At 43.2% G+C, this 23,582-nt stretch overlaps 2 long non-coding RNA genes across 2 annotated transcripts in view; one reads left to right on the forward strand and one right to left on the reverse strand.

Moving 5' to 3' along the window:
• The window catches only part of LOC118154559 (uncharacterized), a 220,356-nt gene that overhangs the window by 29,761 nt on the left and 167,013 nt on the right, over nt 1–23,582 (reverse strand). Inside the window, exon 2 of the long non-coding RNA XR_013518876.1 lies at nt 2,999–3,165. This is a non-coding gene — a long non-coding RNA (uncharacterized LOC118154559). The remainder of the gene's footprint in view (nt 1–2,998; nt 3,166–23,582) is intronic.
• LOC128932366 (uncharacterized) lies at nt 8–7,061 on the forward strand. The gene is made up of 4 exons (XR_008482121.2): nt 8–283; nt 2,638–2,735; nt 3,420–3,501; nt 6,571–7,061. It is a non-coding gene; the product is annotated as an uncharacterized LOC128932366 (long non-coding RNA).

Raw genomic sequence — 23,582 nt, forward strand, 5'->3', positions numbered from 1 at the left:
CTTGCCCAGTAGAAAGCTGTCTGCCATGCTGGAGGACACTCACAGCTCTGTGAAGAGGCCCACATGGAGAGGAACTGAAACTTCCCATCAACAAACAGCCCATGCCAACTGGCCAAGCTATATAAGTGAGCCACCTGGGAATCAGAGCCCTCAGCCCCAGTCAAGCCTTCAGATGACTGCAGCCCAGCTGACATCTGACTGCAACCATATGAGAGCCCCTGAGCCAGGACCATCCAGCCAAGTTGCTCTGAACTCCTGACCCAGAGAAACCATGAGAGAAATAGTAATTGATTATTGTTGTTTTGAGCTACTGAGATTTGAAGTGATCTGTTATGCAGCTATAGATAAGTAGTGCAGGGTGGTATTGGGTGACCACCAGGTTCCCTTTTAGTTCCAGAATTCTAGGCTTCTAGGCTTCCTCTCACTCTTTATCCCATTCATTCATTCACTCAATCATTCAAGTATCATGTATGAGAAACTCCAAAAGCCTTGAGATTACCTCTTACTTCCTTTAGGATGTAAGTCCTGGGCTGGAAATGATCTAAACAGGCTAACAGTTCAGGAGTTTGGGACCTCTTAGTTTTACCTAAAAGAGATCCTGCTCACAAAAGAAATCTTACATACTTAATTTCATGCCATTGCAGAAAGTACCAGAACAGCCTCAAGAGGGAGAGAGAGCCTTGTGCCTTTAACATATAATTCATGAGCACAGAATCTGGAATTGTATTTGGTATGAAGCAGTAAAAAGTGAAGTCATATGTTTTAGCATATATGCTACCTGAAAAGATTTCTCTTACCTGCCAAAATTTTACCTGCTGCTAAATTTTTGCTAACCACTCCCACCAACCTCCTGCCCTCTCCATCTGAACTGTACAAGCTACTTTTGATTGTTTGCCAAATCAGTAGAGTCTAGAAAACAAAGACCCATAGGTAAATACACTTAAGAATCAGCCTACCAGCAAACACATATCCTACGAAAGCATAACAAGAATAAAATTAAAGAGGCTTGGCCTGATCATGCCAGCTGTGGGTGAACTCGGATGCATGCCAATTCATACAACTGCCATTACACATGAAGTGCATTTCCAGGGATGAATCCTGACACTATGCATTGGAAAGATGCTTGGCTTCTTTAAAAAAAAAAAAAAAAAAAAAAAAGCTTCAGTGCTAGCATTGTTCAACTTCTTTTCTTGGTTCTCTCTCTTTCCTTCCTTAAAGTTCCCATGCGACTCTGCATTTACCTAGTATCCTCAAGAATCACTGATTTGGGATAAGAGGACCTGGGCTCATCTCCTGGCAATTTGAAACTAAGGAGTATTTAAAATTTGGGCTTCTTTGGTAGACAGGAGTCCACATGAACTCAGGCAATTTTACAGGAAGGAAACTAAAATAACTCACAGAATGGAAGGAAGAGCTGAACAGCCAGGCTCTGGGCATTCTCTTTACACAGCTCCAACATCTTTCTCCCCCAGAGCATCTCTCCATAAGACTCAAACTTCCAGCAAGAAGAACTCAGTGGCCTGGCCCGAACCATATGCCCAACGTTGGGGGCAGGGGAGGGAAGGGATCGGAGAGGCAGGACTGTTCTGTGACTGGCAGCCCCACCAGAACACAATGGGGGAAAAGTCAGTATCTAAAAGAAAGGGATACTGGGCTGGCAAAATAAGAGGTATTCATTCCCTGTGCAGCCTCTGCTTGTCATGAGGCTCAAATGAGATCATGCACCTATGGGCCCATTTTAAATCCGGAGAAAGTGTCAAATTTATTTTTACCTATTTGTTCACCTCTCTTTCTTGAATTTGGAGTTGAGAAAGAGCTTCTCCTTCTGACACTCCTATTCCCAAGAGGTCTGGAGAACGCTCCTGTCAAGCTGCTTGTTGGCTACAGCAAAGTCACCAGCCCCAGATCCTGCAGGCCCAGGGCACTGGGCCCCAGTCACAGGTGTCAGTCATGATGAGAAGCCAGCAAATCACTATCAGCACGCAGCCATGTGGTTAGCACTAATAATCTTACAACAAATGCATTATGCAACTGCTTGGCCAAAATGAGAGAAGTGTATCCAAAATGACCATGTGTGCCTCCATGAGTGTTTTTGAGATCCACCTTTATGAAGCACCCACGGTATAATGCACAGTGATGTAGTTCCCAGTCTCGGCTGCAGTGTAGCAGCAGTTGTCTATGCTGTCAAGTCGAGTAAAATTAATCTGCGGCCAAGGGAATTACAAAGACATCATAGCAAACCTAATATTGGGCCACAGAGTGCAGACCCCTCAGGCTACTGAAGCATATGTTTGACTTCCTAAAGAGCCAGCCGGGCACAGTGGCTCAATTCCCTTCGATTACCCCAAATGTGAATTCCAGAACTTTGGCAGACTGACTTCTCTCACCTCCTCTCTCCCATCGTCCACCCTGCCTCTCCCCGTCTACTCTTTAAGGGTTCTCAGTTTATAAAGTCTTTTTCAAGTTCTCTCCTTCCCGTAGCATTTGGCTCCATTTCATCTAGATCACAAACAGAACTTTGACAAATAGAGGCGACAGGGAACCAGCGTGATGGAGATGAGTGGGAGAGTAGAAAATAGAAGGGGTTTTTTTTTGTTGTTTGTTTTTTTGAGACAACATCTTGCTCTCGTCCCCCAGGCTAAAGTGCAACAGCAGGATCTCCGATCACTACAACCTCCGCCTTCCAGGTTCAAGTGATTCTCCTGGATCATTCTCCCAAGTAGCTGGGATTACAGGTACCTGCCACCACCCCTGGCTAATGTTTGTATTTTTAGTAGAGATGGGGTTTAACCATGTTAGCCAGGCTAGTTTGAACCCCTGACCTCAGGTGATCCACCCGCCTCAGCTTTCCAAAACGCTGGGATTACATGTGTGAGCCATTGTGCCCGGCTGGCTCTTTAGGAAGTCAAACATATGCTTCAGTAGCCTGTGAAAAAGTTCTTGTTCTTTATCATGGACATGATCCCTGGAAATTGTGAATGACATAAAGAAAACTGACCTGATGGGGGGCACAGCCCCCTGGAAGTTCACAGGTGCATTCCCATGGTAATCTTTAACAGTTTCTATTCAACTATGAGCATTTCCTCCCTGTGTCCTGGAATGGGATTTTTCTTTGTTCCCAGTTCTTGAAATGGTAATGAAGATTTTCCTTGTCATCTCTGAAACCTGCGATGTTGTCATGGGAGACAAATGCATCAGTGTTAGTAATCCTTAGATAAAAGGTGCTTTACGATTATGAAAGAATTATCTTTAATTTTGTCTCTGGGGTATATGGTGAGGATTAATTAGTTAATCTCAGTAAAGTGCTATAATTGGTGGGAGGAATTATCAAAACCCTGGGGAAGGAGTAGCTTTGAGTGTAGTCACTTAGAAGTGTTCTGCTGTTAATAACAGCTGAGGTTGCCATCCTTGTCTCTCAGATGTCACAGACCGGCTGGGTTTCCAGCAAGATCCCAGACCATACACAACCCACCCAGGGTGAAAAGGTGAAATTAGCTCCAGGTAAGCAGAGGGGGAGGAGGGTTGTGGATGTAGAAAAAGCAATCAGGACCTCAATCAACCTCAGCTTCTGTTCTTGTCGTTGGCCCCACCTGGGGACCCAAGGACATTTGTGTGAAATGGAGTGGGAGGGAAAGAATTCCCACACAGCTGCTGCGCAGGGGCTGACTCAGCACAGAGCTGCCCTGGGAGAGCAGGGGTGCTGGCCAGAAGGATCCCTGCCAGGCCGGGCAGCAGACAGACCTTGAACCTCTTCTTCTCCCTGTCCTCATGTGCAAAATAAAAAGAGGGGGCCAGCTGTTTAAGTATTATAAAGGAGATGTAGTAACAGTAAACACTTCCATAGCACTTATGACAGGGCAGCCACCATCTGGCTGAGTCTTTATTCAATCATCATGACAGCCCTAGAGACAGAAGGTTATTTTCCCCACCTTGCAGAGTTGATAAAGGTTGGGTTTAAACCCATGCTTTAACCACTACATCCTGCTGCCTGCCTAAGTATATAACCTCTGCATGAGCCTCTCGGTTCATGAAGAATCTGGGGTGGGGAAGTATTTTTAAAGTGTCAAGTGAGATTCTTTGAGGCTGTCTACAATTCAAGCCTGGGCTCACAGAAATAAATAGCTCTGTTGTTCTTTCAGGTGTCTGAACCATGATAGGGTACAAAAATAGAGAGACTGAGAGTACAACAGCTTTCTCCTCTGAGCTTTTAACAATCTTCAAGTGAGTCATATGTTGGCTTTTAAATCTAGATTGTATCCTTAAACTAAAATAGTTGTTTAGATAACTGTGCTGTTGGCAGTCTCCTGGCAAAACTGGCCAATTACATGAACCTCAAATGCAAAGCTTATCTGGTTTGCAAAAGCCATTTGGAGACTTAAGTGCACTGACTTGGGTAAATTTACAAGGGAATCTTAAGATAAAATGTAAGCATGAGAATTTCTCTCTACTCTTGTCTGGTTCCCCATCCTAACATCAGTCAGTCAATGAACTGCTGACATGTGTATAATACACTGGATAGATCATGAGGACTGTACTGTAAACAGGAATTTTTAAACTTCAGTACCTAATTTTTACTTCCTCTCTTTTCCTCAGTTCAGTTTCATCTAAAACAAACAATGAATTTAAGAAGCATACTCTTAGATGAACTTTTTCAGTTCATAATTACTCATTAGAAATCCAAGTACTCAAATGTTCTGGGTCAGTGTTTTGCAAGCCTGTGATGTATGTAAGAATCACCTGGGGACCCTGTTAACACTGCAGATTCTGATTTAGTAGGTCCAGGAGGAGGTGGAGGCAGGGAGCGGGTGTGGGGTGCAGAGATCCTACATTTCTAATAACTCCCAGGTAATGCAGATGCTGCTGGTCCGCTAACACATTCTGCATGCCTAGCTCTTAGACCACACTGAGTTGACAGGAAGCAACAGGGAAGAGACAGCTCCTGGCAGTGGCTTTAGTGACAAACCAGCCTGACTAGGAGTCCTTCATAATGTGATTTTAAGGACTTAATTTGGGAAGCATCCCCAACTTACAAAAAGGGGGGAAAACCCTGCCACCTAAAAAATTTTTTTTTTTTTGAGATGGAGTTTTGCTCTTGTCATCCAGGCTGGAGTGCAATGGTGTGATCTCGCTCACTGCAACCTCGGCCTCCCAACTTCTTCAAGCGACTCCCCTGCCTCAGCCTCCCCAGTAGCTGGGACTACAGGTGCATGCCACCACACCTGGCTAATTTTTTGTATTTTAGTAGATATGGGGTTTCACCATGCTAGCCAGGATGTTCTCCATCTCCTGACTTCATGATCCACCCACCCCAGGCTCCCTAAGTGCTGGGATTACAGGTGTGAGCCACCACACTCTGCCCTAAAATTTTACAGTAAGAAAAATTATCTCTTCATCTTCTCAAATAAGAACATCTCAAGAACAGAAGCAAGAATTTATTCCAGGATTTGGCAAGGACCAGAATTGAGAGCTCTCTAGAGTGTTTGGGAACATGGTGGATGGAAGTAAGGGATGTGGAACTGGGGCGGAGCCAAGGATATCTGGAATGAGGACTGAGCATGGGGGCCAGGAGAGACTCCACAGGTGTACTATGCACTATGCCTTCCACAGGTGACAGGAGGACCCCAGCTGAAGGGCAGTCACACTGTGGCCTCATAGTCCTGCCCAATTTTCCTGCATTTTGGAGATAGTTGAACAAGAAGCCTCAATAAGGCTTTCCTGATACAGAGAGCAAACTAAATTTAGAGCCAGGGAGACTGCATGAAGCTTCTGATAAAAAGGAAAAAGCAGCAGCAAGGGAACGCCAGGGAGGACAAATGGCTCAGCACGTAAGAGCACAGGCTCTGGCTGCAGACTTCCCGGGTCCACACCTGCCTCAGTCACCAAGCAAGCACACATCTCTAAAAGGCTGGTTGTCATCAAGTGGATAAAGACGATGTGTTGTAATACACTACAGAACACTACTCAGCCATAAAACAGAACAAAATCATGGCATTTGCAGCAAACTGGACGGAGCTGGAGAACATTATTCTAAGTGAAGTAGCTCAGGAATGGTAAACCAAACATCGTATGTCCTCCCTTCTAAGTGGGAGATAAGCTATGAGGATGCAAAGGCAAAAGAATGATAAAATGAATTCTGGGGACTCGGCGGATGGGAGGAGTGAGGGACACAAGACTACACATTGGGTGCAGTGTACACTGCCTGGGTGCACCAAAATCTCCGAAATCACCACTAAAGAACTTATCCATGTAACCAAAACCCACCAGTTCCCCAAAAGCTATTGAAATAAAAAATAAATTAAAAATAAAAAAGTAAAAGGCTGGTTGTTTAACCACTGTGTATCCTGCTTCCTCACCGGTCAAAGGTAATGTGAGGAAACTGGTGGTATCTACTCTAATATCTACTCTCATTTCTTTGCCTTATGACAGAACTCAAAAATTTACCTGTGTTCCATTGTGTCTGGGAAACGGTAAGACTGCATTTCCCAGCCTCTCTTTGCAGCTAGATATGAATGCAACACATGTGAGTCCTGACCAATGAAATGTAAGCAGAAGTATTGTTGGGATTTCTAGGAATAAAAGAAGATGGCTCCCTTCCTGCTTTCTGCTACCTGAAACAGAGATGTGACGACCAGAGCTACTGCTGCTATCTTGGACCAAGAAGTAACCTTGACGTTCCATGCCAAGGATGGTGAAGGAGAAAGATAGACGTCTTAATGACATTGTGGAGCCATCAAAACAACAGCGGCCTGGCCCACCTCCAGATGTTTTGTTTTTCACATAGGAGAAAAACTTCTATTTCTTTTTTTACTTGAAAGCCCCCAGTGGGGAAGTGGGGAGAAACTTCTCTCTTACCTAAGCCACTATTGTTCAGGGAATTCTGTGTAAGAAGCTGCACCAAATACTACCTGAAGTAGAAGGATCCTGCCTCATTTTCTTTCTGTAAGAGCTACGTGAAAGAACATATGTAAAACTCTTAGTGCCCTTCCAAGCACACAGTAAGTCTCAGTATTGTTAATTCTTACTTTTAAGTGATTGAGCAGGTCAGAGATTAGAATGATACATAGGAGAGCTAAAAGGGAACTCAGTCACCACCAGTCCTCACTCCTACATTTACAGATGAGATGCCTGAGTGCTGGAGAGGCCAGGGGCTCGCATGGGGCACCCAGCCTCGTAGCAGCAGCTTGGCTCTCCTCATGTCTGTTCCAAGGCCTTTCTCAAAGCAGACAGTATGGAGCAGCCCACTCGAGAGGGAATCGATGAAGCCAAGAGGTGGCCCCTAAATAATAGGACATTTTCCCACATGAAAGTCCTAAGGGGGAACAAACGTTTAATTGTTTAATTCTGAGGTTTCTCATTCAAACACAATGCATCTAAATTTGATTATTTACTAAACTATCAGGAAGCAGGGAGTGGGGAGGAGGGAAGGAATAAAGAGATCAGGTTTGGCTTTATAACCAGTTTTGCAGTATTTGTGTCTGGAAGCCTGCCAGGTCAGTCGGCCGCTGCACTGCCGTGGATGGAGGGCTGGGGAGCTGGGAATGAAGAAAGCAGCCTTTGCCGATGTATTTTCCTCGGCTGGCTCCTGCTCAGGACTCAGGAATAAATGCTTTCTGGACCCTCTGAAAAATCCCCTTAGGGGCTGTCTGACTCCAGAGGCATGTGGTTGTTCGCAGGCCTTCCCAACTGCGGCCCAAGAGAATCACTTCCTGCCTTAGAACTAAACAAGAAGTCATCCTGTGTCCAGTCGAGGCTTTTCAGGGGAAAAGGCATAAAGCAGGCTCCTTGGGTTTGTAACAAGACCACAGATGGGGGAGTTACCTTGAGGACTCAAGGGGGAGCTGCTTGTAATCTGCTCAGGAGAGCAGTCTTCATGCCAGTTTTCATACATGCAATAAAACACTGGCTCCAGTAGCTCAAGGAAGCTCCATGATAAGTCACCCCAGAAGCAAGGGTGGCAAATGCATTTCATTTCATGTGCCACCTGCTCGGTGCTGGTGGACTGGAAAACTGTGTTGAGAAGGATCCGGAAGGTTATTAGTAAGGAGTTCTGCAGCATATTAGGAATGTCTGCAATGACCCAGGCAAGAGATAGGTTCATGGGTCCACACACTGACCATCTTTAGCCTGGGTATGTCAGATGTGCGAGAGCCACGTTAGACCAACAGCCTCAAACTAGACCAAAATAGATCTGTCTTATGTGGACTTTTTGAGGACCAGACTGTGGCTTGTGAATATATCCCTACTCCCTTCTCACAGATGTTGCTTACAAAAACAATAAATTTTAAATTGCACTTATTTATCATTTTTGCACTCAGAAGCATTTAGTCTGCAGAATCTGCTGAATGGAACATTATCAGATTTACTCTGAATGATTCAAGATTAAGTAAAATATCCAATGCATACACTATTACACTTTGGTTCAAGAGCCAGCACCACAGTGTGGTAGGTCCCTCTACTACTTCCTACAGATACATTCCTCTTCTCTGGAAATCCCCACTCTCCACTATCAAGGGTGGGCCCCTAGCAGGTGCTCACACAAGATCCTGACCCCTGGGCTTGTTGGTTGGTGCTGAAATGAAATCTGCCTCAAGTTGAGCCAGTCTGATTCATCATCCTGGGAAGGCAGAACTTGAGCTAGAAGTTGCAGAAGTTGGAAGTGGAGTCCTAAAAACAGCAAAGAACGATAGCAAGTGTCTCAAACTCCGCAGCCTATAGGAATCAGCTAGGCAAGCAGGCTAGGCATAATTTAAAAAAACAGCACCACTGTGATTAAAAAAAAATGTTGACTAACAGTAAGCCTCAGTGCTGTGGGGAGGTAATAAGGAGTGGTGGGGACTACGTCCAACTGGAGAGACGTGCTCAGGCCAAAGGAGAAGCTGCTACTCAGCTCCTGCCAATTGTTGCCATGCAGGAAAGGAATCTGTTGTTGCCACATTGTCTGCCTTTTTTTTTTTTTTTTTTCAAGAGAAACCAGAAATCTAGATTTTTATATGAAGGTCTTCTGACTTTTACAAGTGAACAACTAAATTGCAAAGCTGTACAGGCCAAATAAATTATGTTCTTTGATAAAATATTGTCTAAGGGCTGATGAGTTACAATCTATGCTTTTGAGAAAAGGCATTTAAATCAAACAGAGTCCTATCAGGAAACAAATTGCTTGCTCAGAGACAAGGGTTTTTTTTTTGTTTGTTTGTTTTGGTTTTTTTTTTTAAGAGATGAGGTCCCGCTTTGCTGCCAAGCCTGGAGTGCAGTGGTGTGCTCACAGCTCACAGGAGAGGGTGGTTTTTTAAAGGGACAATTTACAAAAGTCAAATGCCAGTTTGGGACTACAGTAAAGTGAGGCAATTGCCTCAAGGTCAAAAATTTTAAGAGGACACCAAAAATTTTAGTGATCAAGATACATAATATTTCAATGCAATAATTTTTAGAAGTTAAAATTACTGTTAAAAAAATCTATGATGAACAAAATATCAACATATTAAACAAAGGATTATTATTGTTGACTGTATTTGTCCATTCTTGCATTGCTATAAAGAAATACTTGAGACTGGATCATTTATAAAGAAAAGAGGTTGAATTGGCTCATGATTCCATGGGTTGTACAGGAAACACGAGGCTGGCCTCTGCTCTACTTCTGGGGTGGCCTCAGGAACTCTGTCGCCAGGCTGGAGTGCAGTGGTGCGATCTCAGCTCACTGCAACCTCCACCTCTCGGGTTCAAGCAACCTCCTGCCTCAGCCTCCAGAGTAGCTGGGATTAAAGGCACGTGCCACCACACCTGACTAATTTTTGTATTTTTAGTAGAGACAAGGTTTCACCATGGTGGTCAGGCTGGTCTCAAACTCCTGACTTTGGGATCTACCTGCCTCGGCCTCCCAAAGTGTTGGGATTACAGGCATGAGCCACCGCGCCCACCCAGGAAACTTTCAATCATGGCAGAAGGTCAAGGGAGAGCGATGCACTTTCCAGGACCAGTGCAGGAAGAGGAAAGAGGGGAAGTGTGACACTTTTAAACAACCAGACCTCACAATAACTCACCTACTCACTGTTCCAGGAACAGCACTGAGGGGATGGTGCTAACCCATTCATGAGAACTCAGCCCCCATGATCTAATCACCCCCACCAGGCCTCACCTCCAACACTGGGGATTACAACTGAACATGAGATTTGGGTAGGGACACTGATTCAAACCATATCACTGATACTTCCTTTTGCCTCAAGCTCCAACATAGCCCAGCATAGAACTTAGTCAAGGTGTAGAGAACCACAAGGGATAGTACCATACCCTGCGGGTGGTAAAAACAGAGCTGTAACCACATCTAGGGCCAAAGGGATAAAACACAGGAGTGGTTACTGGAGCTTAGAAGGAGAAAGTCATGCCCAGAAGGCCACCTGAAGACAACCTGTGACTTCTGGCCAAGGGACTTGACTAGCCCAAGGCATTACCCAAGGTAGGAGTCAAGATAGGAGATGAACTATTGGCCTCACTCCCCTTTCTTCCTCTGATCTCCTGACAAAATACATCATTGCCCAAACGCAACCAGAAGTCAAAGGGCACAGGAGCCCATTGCTATAGTTGATAATGTCCATCATTACCATCCATAGAAGCACAGAGCAGGAGAGAAAGACAGAGAGTGGAGCAGGAGGGACCCATGGAAGAGACCCGGCAAATTCCCAAAACTCCTGCCCTGGTCCCCAGTCTCCTGAGGGCCTGAGAAGTTAGTGATTCCTGGAGTTCAGTGAGATTTCTTAGTATCCTCCCAATATAGTCCTTTTACTGCCTCAGCTATCTGGAGTTGATTTCTGATATTTCCACTCAAAAACTCTTACTTAACACACAGCCTGAGTGGCTAATCTGTGGACCAGTCAAACCCCAGGAGTACCCTAGTACTCACCAGACCTGACCAGTTCCTGCCCACACAGAGAAGTAATGAATCATGCAGGCCACCAACATTTAGTGACTGGTGTGATGTAGCATTTCTTAATAATAATTCTTTGAAAAAGTGATTACTTATGGTTGTCAATAATAACTAATAAAACTGGGTCCAACAAAAAATATTTTAATGTATTATAATGATTCTGTCCCTAAATGTAGGCATTAGGTTACAATTTGACCTACAATTTCATGGATTTTTCTCCTTTGGGAAAGGTACCATTGAATCCATTCTATTCAGCATCCATAGAATGTTTCTATTTTCTTTTTAAGAGATAAGCTCTCAGGATGTTGCCCAGGCTGTTCCTGGACTCCTGGGCTCAAGAGACCCTCCCACCTCAGCCTCCTAAGTAACTAACTGGGACTACAGATGCCAAAACCACACCCAGCTCAGCATCTACACAGCTTCCAAGATACTTATTTAGATTTTTTAAAATAGTTTATAAGATAATATGAGAAAGGCAGAAATTTACATTGATTACTCAAAAAAGGAAAAAACAGGCAACTTTGTAAGAACAAAATTTACCCCGAAAGTGAATTTCACCAAAAACCTTGCTTAGGCACCGTTATAGGCTGAATTATGTCCTCCAAAGATTCACACACTGGAGTCCTAAACTCTAGTACCACAAAATGTGACCTGTTTGAAAATAGGGTCTTCAAGAGTGAGCGCAAATCCAATATGACTGGTGTCTTTATAAGAAGAGGGAATTTGGACACCAATGCATACAGAAGAAAAGACAGATGAAAAGACAGAGAAAGATGGTCATCTTCAAGCCAAGGAGAAAGGCTTGGAACACATCCTTCTCTCATGGACCTTTACGGGAATCAACCCTATTGACACCTTGATCTTGGATGCCTAGTCTTCGAAACTGTGAAAAGCAAAATTATATTATTTAAGCCATGTAGTCTGTGGTACTTTGTTATGGCAGCCCCAGTAAACTGATACCAGTGTCATAGCAACAATAACAGCAAATACTTATTAAAGTTACTAACTGGACTCCCTTGTCCATTAAAGGTGTCCCCTTCCTGCTGCTCTAAAATAAAAGAGTTGTGCTTTATTTTGCCACGTGCTATGCCAGCACAACCCAGCACATATTTTTAAATCCTGGTTATCCTCTTTGCAGAAAGGAGTTTGGACAAAACAAAGCTGAGATGAGTAGGGTCATGAACTTCTGTACCCTACTGGCCAACAGATAGGCAATAAAGGAAAAATAGAGACTGGCTGCCCAGGCGCTGCTTTAAATGCTTTCTATATCAATTCACTTAATATTTGTAACAGATGAGCACTATATATATCATCTCCATTTCATAGATGAAGAAAGTGAGTCATCAAGAGGTTCAATAACTTACCTAATGTCACATATGAAATAAGTAGGAGAATTTGGATAATAAATCTCAATCTGAATCCAAATTCTATACCCCAAATCTGTGCTTGTAACTTCTATACCTTACTGCCTCTTGGGTATAGATCTTTTCTTCAGAGGATGACTTTTCCCCCCACCCCTAAGCTGTTACCAGTCAGACAAAATGGAAAGTCAGGTTTCACGGGTGCATCCATTTTCAAGCGTCCAAGCCCCTTTGATGAACCTGATACCCTTAGAGACATTGAAACCTGGTCTTATTTTAACAATCATGGTGTCACTATAAGATATGAGTGATTGAACCAAGCCTATCCCTCAATATAGGCACAAAATTGAGTACAACATAATTTGATGGAGTTATACAGGTGTCATGCTGGTACCCTTGACCATCACAGTGCTGTTGGTCATTCCCATTTATCTAGAGATGACTACCAGGATGACTCAGTGGCAGGCGGCAGTGGCAGGTGGCAATAGCACTACCTTTGAAACTCCTCTCCATTTGGCACAATGCCCAGAGGAGCTAGGGGATGGGACAAAATAGTACCTGTCTCATAATGCTGTGAGACTTAGTGGGCCATCAGTATAAGTGTTAGTCCTTTTCCCCTTTACAACCAAGTGATAAAGCTTTGCTGAGTGCAGATGAAACTGTTGCTTATAAACTTGTGTTTGGGGGATTATATTTTAATTCATTTTATTAAATTAAACTTCCTATCCTGACTTTTGCAGAGCTAATGAAAAATTAGCCTGTGTGCATGCAGATTGGAAAGACACAGGCTTTGCCTAGTCTGTGCACTCAGCATGCAGATGAGAGTGGGACACTAGCTGCAGAAACACCTTCAGCTCGGCAGCCGCCTCTAAGGAAAGGAAACTCAGGATGTTTAAAAACAGAGAAGTCACATTCTCCCTGCAAAATCAGCATTCTAAAATGATAATCCTGTCTCATCCCAGTTCTGTGTTGGCCAGACTCCCCTGTCCATTAAAAGTGTCCATTTCCAGCTGCTCTAAAATAAAGGGGTTGTGATTTATTTTGCTGGGCACTGTGTCAGCACAGCACAGTGCATGATTTAAAATCCCTGTTTTCCTCTTTGCACAAAAGAGTTTGGACAAAACAAAGCTGGGATGAGTAAGGTCATGGACTTCTGTCCCCTACTGGCTAACATATAGGCAATAAAGGCAAAATAGAGACCAGCTGTCCAAAGTTTTGCAGACCATGGGAAGTGGTGTTGCCAAGGTGATAATTTAGAACTAGACCGGAGAAGCTGGTGCTAACAAGGACAGGAGACCCAAGGAACATTTCCTGAAAGGGAAGAGAGAAACTCAGAGGGAATTCACCAGCAGTTGGTAGGATTTCCATGTTTTGTCTGAAATACGTATTTCTAGCCTTCCTTATGTTGGACAATTGTGTTTGGAACTCTGAACTCTGAACACAGTAGACTTATCACATCCTGACTGTCAGAGATAATTTAAAATCAGATGAGAGGGAAGGAAGGAAAATTGACAGTCATGATTGTTGTTCAATCTAAGCCCGGTAAAAAGCATTTGATAATGGTCTATTTATAGAGGCATGTAGGATGGTCATGAGGAACAGAGCCCAGGCCCCAGCTCTGATGGATTTTGTGAGAGACACTCACCAGTTTAGGAAAATGATATAATCTATTGGTATTTCAGATTAGATCATCAACAAGAATGAGTAAGACCTACAGAATTTTATATCAGAGGGAAAAAAGAGGAAGAGTTCATACATTTAGTTTGAAATAGTCATTACTTTCCTTTGATTTAAAAACTAAACCACATTGTCAGAGAACAATAGATCAGCCTATTTATTTATTTATGCCTAATTCATGTTGCCTGCTGAGGCTCACTAAGTGTTCTGATTTCTGAGCCAACACTCTATTTGAATGAAATTTTGGGTTTTGCTAATGGAAAGCCAACTCCTGGCAGGCCTATACTGAACTCAGAACTCACCTCTGTGTGCCTCAAGTCATTTGCTCACTTCCCTTGTTACAGAAACAATGGAAGTAATTTATTAGCAAGTGAGAAAAGTTCTGGAATAAAACCTGTGGACTGTGGTTGCTATTCAGCCATGAACAGTTCGCCCTTTAGAAAGTAGGAGGAAGGACATGGAGGAAAGGGAATTTCACTCAGGCACAGCCCTATAACATCACAAAATTTAGGAATGAAAAGAATCTCTAGTCTAATATCCTTGTTTTATGAACCAATGAGGAAACTGAGGCATGGATTGGGCTAAGAATCTTGTCTCAAAGTCACACAGCTGAATTACTTGTTGTGCTGGTTAACTGAAATGTTATGATCAACTCAGTCATTCCACAGTTTACAAGAAATAATTAGAAGGCATCCCATCTATAACATATAAACCTGATCAGCTGGGTGTGTTGGCTCACACCTGTCATTCCAGCGCTTTGGGAAGCCAAGGCTGGCAGATCATTTGAGGTAGAGATTTCCAGGCCAGCCTGGCCAACATGATGAAACCCTGTCTCTATTGAAATACAACAATTAACTAGGTATGGTGGCAGAAAGGCAGCTGAGTCATGAGACTTACTTGAACCTGGGAGGAGGAGGTTGCAGTGAACCAAGACCACGTCACTGTACTCTAGCCTGGGTGACAGAGTGAAACTCAAAAAAAGAAAAGAAAGAAAGAAAAGAAACGATAGTTCAAAAAAGTTCAGTAATCTGCAGAGATCACAGAAGTGGAGGGGCAGCAGGATTTGAACCCAGGCTGATGTGACTCCAAACTCCTTATATCACCCAACACCAACAGCATGTTGTGCCAGCAACCGTCTGTGCCCCTATGGATGAGCAGGATAGGGGCATCGCATAGGTTCCATTCATTGGAAGGGAGAACTTCTTGCCCACACGTAAGCGCCTTGGACTCAGCTAAATCCACAGAACTCTTAGTCTCACCTAATCCCAAACTGCTAGATTTCAAATTCAAAAGGACTCATCTTGCCTCTCAGCAGCCCAAGCACAGAGATGTAGCCTCAACAGTTTGCACTGAGCATTCCAGATTCCAGAGTGGAGCCCAGCTGCACAAAACGACTGAAGCTGTGACTTGCAGCAGCACTCATTGTCCTTCGCAAAGGCCTCTGTGCTCCCAGGCCTGAAGAGCATTATTTTAGGGATCGTGGATGACAGCTGCTGCAGTCTTGTGGGTGCCCAGCCCCTCTCCACCACATCCTAAGGAATCTTGGTGATTCCAGGCTTTCTGGCCCAGAGCAATCAGCTACTGGAATCCAAGAGTTACTTCATTAAACTGGTTTCAAGTTACATGCTTTCTTTTATAGGACTGTGGGGAAATGAGACCTGCCAGCCTATTGTCTGTGCTGCACATAACCACTTCTTTCTTGGTGAAATTTCTCCCAGCTCCTGTGTCCCCATCCTGAGTGCAGAAGGGAAGTAGCAAAAGAATTGGTTTTGCCAAATAAAGTTTAAAATATTAACCAAGGACAGTGCAGTGCCCCTGTTACCTCAGCAACCAAGTTGAGGCAGGAGGATGGCTTAAGGCCTGGAGTTTGAAGCCAGCCTAGAAAATGTAGCAAGACCATGTCTCCACAAAATATTTATTAAATAGGTATTGGGCATGGTGGCATGCACTGTAGTTCTAGCTGCTCAGGAGGCTGCTATGGGAGAATCACTTGAGTCTAGTTCAAGGCTACAGTGAGCTACGATTGCACCCCTGCACTCCAGCCTGGGAAACAAAGCAAGACCCCATCCCACAAATATATAAATAGTCTCCACTTTCTGAGTATCGTATTCTCCACTGCACTCTGCAGGCTGAATGTTTCATCGAGTTCCACAGTGCCTTTGCATTTCTTATGCATATCTAGAGGACAAGACACTGTAAGAGAGTGCCTCTATTTTCAGTTTCTGTCATTATCATTAGCTTTCCAACAGTCAACAGCCAAATAGGCCACTAAATTTGATTTAAGAATGAAAAAAAGGAGAAACACATACACAAACACCTTACTTAGTTGGGCCTGAAGTAGGTTTGCCCTCTTTTTCTCTCCTTTTCTAAACTCAGATGTGCAAAGGTAGAATGGCTGAAATGACTCTATAGAAGAATGTTTTCTCTCCATGCTAAATGCCTCAGATGTCAGCTAATCTTCAGAGCTGGACAGGATCTTTGAACAGGTTGATTGATGTACGGGTTGGGAAAATCTCCCTCCGGGGAAATTCCTCAGTCCTCTGACAGCCAGCCTCTGTGCAGGCGAGGGCATGTACCCCTTTGGGGCAGTCTTGGAGTGTGTTCCTCCCTTGGCGGATTCACAGAGTACAAGGAGGGACTGAAGGCTCCTGTCACTCTCCCATAAAGCCCCTTGATCCAGGCAGCACGGGGCATGACATCATTAGGGGAGATGGTAGGAATGGGATGATTTGGATTTAGGTGACTGGGATCAAATCCCACCTCCACTGCTCACTTAGTAGGCAACATTAGTATAACCCTGAACTTCTCTGTGCCTCAGTTTACGCATCTGTAAAACAGGAATAATACCTGCTACACAGTACGGCTACGATTTTCTAAATGATACAGCACTATTATCCATAATAGCAGTAACCTTAAGGAGATGCTGAAGACTCTTCTCAGATTTGTCCCAGTGCTTACATCTACTACATTTCAGGGGAGGTTTGAAGATAAATTTCATTATCCTTGTCATCACTGATACCTTCATGAGTCAAGTACCAGAAGTAGACAGGGAATCAGATGAAACATGGTCATCAAAATGAACCCTGAAAGGCCAGTTGGTCATGATATTTCAGAATTGAAAATATGCTCCCCTGCCCGGTCCCACCCGCGAGGCCTCAGCAGCATCACATTCCTTCACTTAGACCCAAATGCAGACCAACAGCATCTCAGGACAATTTGAAACTCTCTCAACCCACCGCCTCTCGCTATCTGGGTTGCACACTTGGGCGGTCTGATTCCCGCCTGGTGAACTACATCGAAACCAAGGGAATGAGAGCTAATGTAATTGGTTGAAGTCATTTCCAGAAATACACTATTGGGGACATATCAAGAAGGTATCTGGGTTCTAAACAGGAAATCATAATAATCAGACTAATGCAGCACCCAAATTACTTCAGGGAAAACGATTGTTACAAAATCAAATTACAGACACACCAAGCTCCTCATCAGAAATAGAAAGAGGCTTCCATTTTCATTACACCTCTTTATTCCAGTAAATTTCTTGCTCATTCTAGAATGAATCTCAACTATTCACAATCCCTATCATTGTTCCTGAAATAACCCCCTCATAAATTATGCCTACTCTGAAATACAGCTTGACCCGTGTTATTGTTAACAGCAGCCTTAACATATGGTCCTAAGTGAACCACGTAGAAAGCCTCAGAATTACGGCAAATTTAAAGTGATGCTGAAGGAAGAAAATATATATGCCTTCTAACTGACTCAGAAACAGGTTTCCCACACCCCCTGCAGTCATGTGCCACGCAATGACATCAGGCAACAATAGACTGAGTGCATGACGGTGACGCCGTAAGATTAGAACGGAGCTGAAACATTCCTATTCCGTGATGACATACCGATGATCCTGATCCTGTGTAGGCCCCGGGCTAATGTATGTGTAGCTGTCTTTGTTTTTAACAAAAAAGTTTACAAGTAAAAAAAAAATAATAAAATTTAATGAAAAAAACTTACAGAATAAGGATATAAAGAAAATATTTTTGCATGACTATACAATGCATTTGTGTTTTAAGCTAAGTGTTATTCCAAAAGAAGTTTAAAACGTTAAAAAGTTTATAAAGTTAAAAAGTTACAGTAAGTTAAGGTTGATTTATTATTGAAGAAAGAAGAGTTTTAAAATAAATTGAGGCCAGGCACAGTGGCTCACATCTGTAATCCTAGCACTTCGGGAGGCCACGGCGGGTGGATCACTTGAGGTCAAGAGTTTGAGACCAGCCTGGCCAACATAGCGAAACCCCATCATCTCTACTAAAAATACAAAAATAGCCAGGCATGGTGGTGGGCACCTGTAATCCCAGCTGCTGGGGAGTATTAAGCAGGAGAATCACTTGAACCCAGGAGGTAGAGGTTGCAGTGAGCTGAGATCAGGCCACTGCACTCCAGCCTGAATGACAGAGTGAAACTATCTCAAAATAAATAAATAAAATAAATCTCGTGTAGCCTGAGTGAACAGTGTTTATGAAGTCTACAGTAGCGTACAGTAATGTCCTAGGCCCTCACATTCACTCACCACTTACTCTCTGACACCCAGAGCAACTTCCAGTGCTGCAAACTTCCTTCATGGTGTCGTTCGTTACAAGTGGATCATTTTTTATCTTTTATACCATAACCTTCTCTATGCTTAGACACAAATGCCAATCATTGTGTTATAAATTCCTACAGTATATTCAGTACAGTAACATGCCGCACCGTTTTGTAGCCTAGGAGCAACAGGCTATATCACATAGCCTGGGTGTGTAGCAGGCTATACCATCTAGAGCTATGCAAGCACACGCTATGGTGTTTGCGCAACAATGAAATTGCCTGACAACACACTTCATAGAAAACATATCGTTAAGTGACACACAACTGCATTTCAGCACTCCGTGCCCTAGTTCTTTGTATACGTACTAATAGCTTCAAGGGATGGGGAGTCATTTAGCATTAACAGGCAATGAAAAGTAGAATCTTTTTCTTGTTTCAGAAAGTGACAAGTAAGCAATCTAGAAAATGCAGACAAGATGGAGGAGAGGAAAGAATGAAGGGAAGAAGGGGGGAGTAGAAAGGAAAACCATGACAACTTTCCTCATGTCCTGAATCTAATGAGCTCAGACTGTCTGGCACATGCCCTTCAGGAAGGTGATAGGGCAGGCTTGGGCCAATTCTGGGAAAATTCTCCTCTACTCTACAGAACTCAGGTGTCTTCAATACAGGGTAGTCCATTTTGTTCTTTCTTCTGTTTCTTAGCAATGGGCTTGCCTTGTTAGGGTTTGGCTAGAAAGGAGTACATTATCATCGACCACTGACAAAGCAACACGACATCTTATGTCCCTGGGCACACGCTGGTTACCCATCAATCACTTTTTATTGACCTTGAACTAAGATTCATAAATTCAAAAACTGCAATTTAAAATTTTTATAGGCAAACTAATGGAATGTCAACTTCTACAACGCTGATTCTTCAATAACACACTTGAAGGGCATAGTCCCCTGCCAGTGATGGAGCTCTGTTTGCTGATTTTTCACTAAGGGGAGAAAGGAAGGAATACTTAGTGAGCCTCCAGTGCGTGCCAGGCACCATATGGGGTGCTTTACATATATGATACCGAATCTAAGTTGCCACCAATGTAACACGCCCAGCAGTAAAGCGAATCTACTGCCGATTAACTGAAGGATGCCGTCCATGGTGTATTTACTGGGAAGCTAAGAGAGTTTTGGCCTCAGGGCCCCGCATTTGCATGGGCCCTTCCAATGTCCTGGGACAAGGGCCAGCGGTGTGTTGACGTGGCCATATATTTTTGTAAAATTTGCAAAAGATATTTTAAATGCAATCGGTTAGACCACTGTCTCTTTCCACTCTGACTTCCCCTCTGTCACACTTCCCCTTACGTGGGTGGCACTGGAGTGGCCATGGGTGATTTGGGGATCCTGTTAAAGAGGAAGTTGAGCTGGGGATACATTTAGTCTGGGTTTAGTGGAACATGTATTTGTGGCCTGTGCATTTAACTTATTGCTGAGCATGCTGGTATAGAAATGGCTTCACTGCTTCTCCCCTCCACCACACCAGCTCTCCTGGCAGTGAGATGCTCTGGTGCAGGCCTCCAGGTTATACCCAATATAAACACATCTCACCACACTCACCAGCAGCATATGGCATGGGTAGCAGAAAATAAATAAGGTGTGAAGTGTATGATCCAGAAGTTGGTCTGTGGAAAATTTCCCCAAATCTCATATCTCATATAGGAAAGAAACTTCATAGAGGTTTTCCCAAATTTGACAACAACCCTCAAGATGTATATGACATTACCAAAAATAGTTGTGAAGCTGGAAAACACACATTTTACTTTTGATAGTAAAAAATAAATTTCCATCAATCACTGAGAAGGAAGAGTGAATTGTCTATTTATTCTCTCTATAGAAAACCTACATAATGAATTCATTGTCATACACTCTGCCCTCTCCAAAAAATCAGAGCAGAGAAGTATAACAGAAGGCAGTTTTTTACAAATATTATGATATTTTTGTGGTATTTTATGTTGTTTGTGATTTATATCAGCTTTTTAAAATTTGTGGTTTGTAATTTATTTTGCCATTTAAACAAATATTCATGTTCTTACCCAATTTTACACTTATTATTTTCTATTCTCTTTTTTAAAAAGGTCCCTGAATAATACAAAGTTCAGGTCCCATAAAACTGGGGTTGTCTAGACTCCTGGATGCCATCCCAATTTCAGAGAACTTTCTAATATATGGGTGGAAATATGAACCTTAGACCTCATTAAATACACAGCAGGTATTATTTCACTGAATTTCACATAACAATACTGGGAGGCAGGTATGTCATTTTACAGATGAGGAAACTGGCCTCAGTAAGTTGAGACATTTTCCCAAAATTACTGCCATGGCTAACTGGCAATGTTCAAAACTTAAAGCCACAAAGTGAGGCCTGTACTTTTTGAGGAGCCCTAATGTTTCTCTGTCTCCACTGAATTAGTAAAATGTAGAATCAGGATTACAAGCAGACTTTTTACCTGAAACCTTGAAGCCCTACCACAACCTCTTTGGAAAAGAACATCTACTACCTCCTTATAGAAATTTATATTTCCTGTTAATCCTCCAAAAAGGTATTTCATTTTCATCCTTATGTATAATTTTGCAATTAAATGACTATCTTCTGTTCAGGAGTTTTAGGGATTTGACAAAGGACCTGTCCCCAAACACTGCTCCCAACTGCTGTCCCCACTGCCCAGACCCATCAGAGAGGACTCTGCCATTAGACACACTTTGAGTTAAAACATAAAAGCTCCTTCCTCCCAAAATGCAAATGTATACTTAGAAGTAGAAACTCAATGAGGAAGCTATTCTTCATCATTAAGAACTTAACAAGAGTGTTTACTTCAAAAGCACTAACACCAGAAGGATTCCTGGGGGAAGGTGCTGGCAGGGTTTGTTTTGTTATGGAGGTGGGGCAGACATAGACGGTCCCAGGCAGCCAGAAGGTACCAATGCTGTGGCTATTTCTACTTCCATTCTACCTAGCACACTATAGTTATTAAAAACTAATCAGGCCAGTGAGGTGGCCCAGGCCTGTAATCCCAGCACTTTAGGAGGCTGAGGTCGATAGATCGCTTGAGCTCAGGAGTTTGAGACCAGCCTGGGCAACATGGCAAAACCTTGTCTCTACAAAACATACAAAAGTTAGCCAGGCTTGGTGGTGCATGCCTATAGTCCCAGCTAGTTGGGAGGCTGAGGTGGGAGGATGGGAAGATCACTGGAGCCCAGAGGGCCAAAGCTGCAATGAGCCAAGATTGTGCCACTGCATTCCAGCATAAGTAGCAGAACCAGACCCTGTTTCAAAACACAAAACAAAACCAAACCAAAAAACCAGTCATCGGTTAGTTCCTGGTACAAAACTTCTCCTGGCCATTAAACTGATAACACTGAATCCAGTATTTCAGTCCTGCTGCCACTGCCCCATTGGGGACTGTCCATCCTTGCAGATATCATCGTCGGCACCAGCTGAGCTCCCTGTCTCACTTCCCCATGATTTATGGGGAGAGAGCTGAGGTTTGAGGCAGTCGTCTAATTGGAGGTCCATAAAACTCCTTGTAATTACACACCAATTTGTTGCAGGAGTAAAACAAGACTGCAATTTTTAAGGGAGACAATCTAAATACTAAAGGGATTTATGAGCTCCCCAAAAGTTTAAGAACCACCATTTTAGAAGAAAAGCACTGAAATAAAATTAGTACACATCTCAGAGGGATGCTGATACTACAAACACAGTCAAGTGACGTCAGGTGGTACGTGTGTAGGTATGTGGGTAAGAAAAAGTTACGTTTAACTGGTGTGCAATGTTTTTAACTTGCTAATCAGTGAAGAAATTCTGGATTTTATTAAATCATTAAAATAATTAGTTAAGATTTTCTCTCCTGACATGCTATGTTATATACATAATACTAGAGGCTTCATCAGGCTTCCATTTTTAACTTATTAGATCATTTTATTTTTAATAATACAACTGAATGAGAATCCTATTTTTGGCTCCAAGTCAGAATATAAACAGAAAATATTGAGCTGCATAAAAATCATCTTGCCCCAGTTTCATTTTGACCTTTTATTCCGCAGCCATTTGTTTAATAGATTTCGCTCTGTGTTTAGAAGTGCATTATTTATTATCTGAATCAAGCAGTAATTTGTTTCTGTTAATGCAAAAAACCACTCTGCCAACTCAACCAGCTTCCTGCATCAATGAAACTCATGATCTCATTACAAGTTGCTTTAAGAAAAAATGCAGCTTTTTCTTAAGAAAGCAGCTTCTCTGCCCGACCTTCATCTTGCTTCCTTAACCCATCTTCCTCTGGATGTGCCAAAATGCTTCCGTCTCAGATTTCTGTCCCATTGGGTCCTTCCAGTCCTTGACCCACGACCCAACGGACAAACCTAATTTGGGCAACTGAGTCAGGCCTTTCCAGTTTGTGTCTTTGAGAGAAAGCATCTGCCCTTAGCTTGAGAGAAACTGTAACCTGGAATAACACGCCTTTTAATCCGGATGTTTGTTCAGTGTTGGTTAAACATTCATCCAAACTCACTGCACAGCTCCCTTGAGTACCACCTATTGAGAGGGTTTGTTACGTTTATTGCAAATATATAGACATAGTTTTCAGGAGGTAGCATTTTTTGAATTTCCCAAATGTTTGGGTTTGGTTATTTGAGGCTATTTGTTTATTTATTTAGAGATGGAGTCTCGCTCTGTCGCCAGGCTGGAGTGCAGTGGTGCAACCTTGGCTCACTGTAACCTCTGCCTCTTGGGTTCAAGCGATTCTCCTTGCCTCAGCCTCCCGAGCAGCAAGGACTACAGTCTTGTGTCACTGCACCTGGCTAATTTTTGTGTTTTTAGTAGAGAAGGAGTTTCACCATGTTGGTCAGGATGGTCTCCATCTATTGACCTCGTGATCCACCCGCCTCAGCCTCCCAAGGTGCTGGCTTTACCGGCGTGAGCCACCATACCCGGCTGTATTCTTTTTTATTTCTACAAAGATGATTGACCCTCCCTGCCCCTCTCCAGCCCTCCTGACCACAGCAGACCA

The sequence above is a fragment of the Callithrix jacchus genome, chromosome 6 (genome assembly GCF_049354715.1).
Source record: "Callithrix jacchus isolate 240 chromosome 6, calJac240_pri, whole genome shotgun sequence".
Classification (NCBI taxonomy): domain Eukaryota; kingdom Metazoa; phylum Chordata; class Mammalia; order Primates; family Cebidae; genus Callithrix; species Callithrix jacchus.